The sequence below is a fragment of the Canis lupus genome, chromosome 30 (assembly GCF_011100685.1).
Source record: "Canis lupus familiaris isolate Mischka breed German Shepherd chromosome 30, alternate assembly UU_Cfam_GSD_1.0, whole genome shotgun sequence".
NCBI lineage: Eukaryota > Metazoa > Chordata > Mammalia > Carnivora > Canidae > Canis > Canis lupus.
Window position 1 is genome coordinate 39,363,840 of NC_049251.1, and position 3,795 is coordinate 39,367,634.

Here is a 3,795-nt window from a genome sequence, read left to right on the forward strand (position 1 = left end):
GTCAGAGGAGAATGGTCCAGGTTGGATACATTTGGGAGTTGTCAGTAGAGGTGAGATGGATGCCTGAGGAGTGAGGGTTGATAGCGAAGGAGTTCAAGGACTGACCCCTGGGGCATACCAGTCAGAGAGACGAGGAGCATTTCTGCAAAATGGTAAGGATTGGGGTGTAGCCATACACTCATCATTAATAAACACTTATTATGGGGATCCCTGGGTGGCTCAGAGGTTTAACGCCTGCCTTTGGCCCAGGGCGTGGTCCTGGTGTCCCGGGATCCAGTCCCGTGTGGGGCTTCCGGCATGGAGCCTGCTTCTCCCTCCTCCTGTGTCTCTGCCTCTTTCTCTCTCTCTCTCTCTCTCTCTCTCTCTTTCTATGTCTATCATAAATAAATAAATCTTAAAAAAAAAAAAAAACCACTTATTATTTTCAAGGCACCAAGCTGTTTTGGGGGTTAACCTTGCTTCCTCAATAAATTTACAATCAAGGATGGGACAAATTACAGACTGCAAAAGAGTAGCAGTGGAAGGCGGCAAGTACCAGATAATAGCATAGATACGACATCCTGGAGAACCTTGTCAGAGGACACAGACATAAGAAATGAACCGGAAGTGTGCCAGCTGCATGTAAACATTAATGTAAGCATGCATCAGTCAGGAAACCTGCCAGGGGTTCATGCACACAACTAGTAATTATGGACAAACAGAAGCTCCTCCATCTGTTGACCTTGGTTTCTTAGGTTGCTTCTGCTCCTGGTCCCCTGTCAGGGTAAGTTTTCTTTTTTTCTTTTTTTTTTTTTTTAAGATTTTATTTATTCATTCATGAGAGACAGAGAGAGAGAGAGGCAGAGGGAGAGGCAGGTTCCACACAGGGAGCCCGACGTGGGACTCGATCCCAGGACTCCAGGATCACACCCTGAGCCGAAGGCAGGAGCTAAACCGCTGAGCCACCCAGGGATCCCCTATTTTTTTTTTTTTTAAAGATTTTTTTACTTATTCATGAGAGACAGAGACACAGAGAGAGAGAGAGAGAGACAGACAGATAGGCAGTGAGAGAAGCAGGCTCCGTGCAGGGAGCCGGATGCGGGACTTGATCCCGGGTCTCCAGGATCATACCCTGGACTGACTGCTGAGCCACCCGGGCTGCCCCAATGTAAGGTTTTAAGTTGGTAATCGTACCTATGGTCGTTGGCTATCAAGCCACTCAGTGACCTGGTCAGGAGAGTTTCTGCTGCATTTTACTTTTTAACTTTGGCTTTCCTCCACCATTTCATAATCAGTGGGATTCAGATCAAGACTGCTTAAGATAAAATATTTCCATGTAAAATCAAGCAGCAGTGGTCTTACCTCCTTCTGTGAACATGTTTTTTTTTTTTGACTGCTTCTTAGAATGTTTTAGACATTCCCACTTACCAGTTGACTATTAAGGTTGTACCCAAAATATATTTATAGAACTTTAAAAGTAATTTAAACTTCTAACCTAGTAAGCCAAGGTTTTTAGTAAAATATTTTTTTCATTTCCTTTGTATTAAAAATGGACAGACTTTTCATTGCCTGCTGATAAGAGTGAGACAGATTAATAGTACCTATTGAGTAATTATTTCTCAGTCGCTCTTAAGGAATTAAAAGAAAAATAAGGCATTTATCTGCTTTATAGAAGAGGGGACAGAGAATTGCAGGATTCCATACTCAGTCCACTGAATTGTTTGGCAAAGCTGTTATCCTTTTATATATATTAGTGTTTATTAGTTGTGGGAAACTTGACCATATGTTGAGTGGAAAGAGACCCTGTCACCATGTCTTGTTAGCATGGTCCCTCGCACATAATGAATATTCAGATGATCGTCAGATGAAGGAAGTACATAAGATATTTGAAGACATGAAGGAAGACATAAAATAGGACATGAAGAGTTACTCAGAAAAGTTAGAATACTAAAAACTTTAGTTGTCTAAGTCAGAGTTAGGGCAAAGTAAAATAAATCTGTATGGTAACATCCTAATTTTAGACTAAGCCAGACAAATACATTACTCTAAAAACATGATCACTGTTTTTCAGGTAGTCCATAATCCTACCCTCTTGTAGTTGAGTTCTTCTAGTTAGGAGTCAAACTGCTTGAATTTGAATCCTGCTGAACTACATACTAGATGTTTGACATTAAGTTTATTTCTTAACTGTTCTTCAATTTCCCCATTTGTAAAATGAATATTTCTATCTACGTTATGAGGTTGGCAGGTGAAGTTCTAGAAAACAAGCACAAAGGGGCAGCCTGGGTGGCTCAGCGGTTTAGCGCCACCTTTGGCCCAGGGCCTGATCTTGGAGACCCAGGATCGAGTCCCGCGTCGGGCTCCCTGCGTGGACCCTGCTTCTCCCTCTGCCTGTGTCTCTCATTAGTAAATAAATACAATCTTTTTTTTTTTTTAAGTTTTGCTATATGTTGTGTTCAGTTAATTTTAACTGTTATTCTAAAAATGCTGAAAGGCTAGTACATTAAGGTTTTTCATTTTCTAGAAAATCATGTATGCTGAGTGATAATTAAAAGGGAAAAAACCAAAAAAAAAAAAAAAAAAAAAGGGAAAAAACCCTACAAGAAGAAGGGGAAAAGACTGATGGGAAGTATACTAATATATTCATGGTGATGTGTCGGAATTCTAAATAATAGGTTTTCTGCTTTTTGCTATCTCCATTTTTTCCCTCTTAATTTGTTTACCAGATTTTTGTTCAATATTTAACTATAAGCCAAAAATGGGCTTTCGGGGGCATATTACTTTTTGAGAGTCAGCACTGCATTATGGTTAAGAGTATGGATTCTGGACCTGGGATTGAATCTCATCTCTGCTGCTTATTAGCTATGTGATCTTGGGAAAGTTACTTTATTTCTCTATGCCTTAATCTTCTCATCTGTAAAATGAGGATAATGATAGTACCCAAGCCAGAGGGTTTTTAATGAGCTAATATTTACAAAGTGCTTAAAATATGCCTGGGGCATAGGAAGTATCATGTATTTGCTGATAAAATAAAAGATGGTAGAAATACTGCATTTAAAAATTAATGAAAGATTTTAGCTTTCCAGTATATTAATAGTTTAATCCACAAGTTTTCCTAGAAGTCTCCTACCTTTACCTTCCTGAACTGCTTTGGTTCCATTGATGGTGGAAAAGCAGGAAAACTATTTTTCTCATAAATTCTTTGTATGACAGGAGCATTTTTCCTTATTTAAAGTTAGGATCTAACCCCCTCACCCTCCCATAATTTTCAAATAGATAAAGTTACTTTGGTTACTACAAGGGAAGATGCCATGGTACACCTCTTAAATATTGTGGAATAGTGAGTGAGTTCAATATTTCAAATGCTGAGAAACTGCCTTCTTCCCAGGTGTGCAACAGTTTTTATAGATTTTATTTGGGTATGAAGTAGGAGTAATTGTGGGAGTTAGTGTGAAAGAAGATTTAAGGCATTGGAGATGCAATAAAAAAATTTTTTTTCCTAATGCCAGTTCTCTCCTTGATTTGAAAATTCTTTTAGCAGCAATATCCCCAGACTTTTTCAGCATTTGCCTTATTGGAACTGGCTGTATTTACAATATCAAACCTTACAACTAAATACTTCAGGTAGGCTGACCTCTTAATTCAGCACTTCATCCTGAAGTTAAAAGAGGTTATTGGTTTCTAGGTTCAACGAGGAAGTTAGTATAATGTAAGAGTGATGGGAGGTCCAGAAGAGAATCCTGTGGTTTGATAACCTTTTTTCTTCTATACAGTGTAAGAACAAGTTTACTTTGTTTCTTAATATACTCTTTCTGT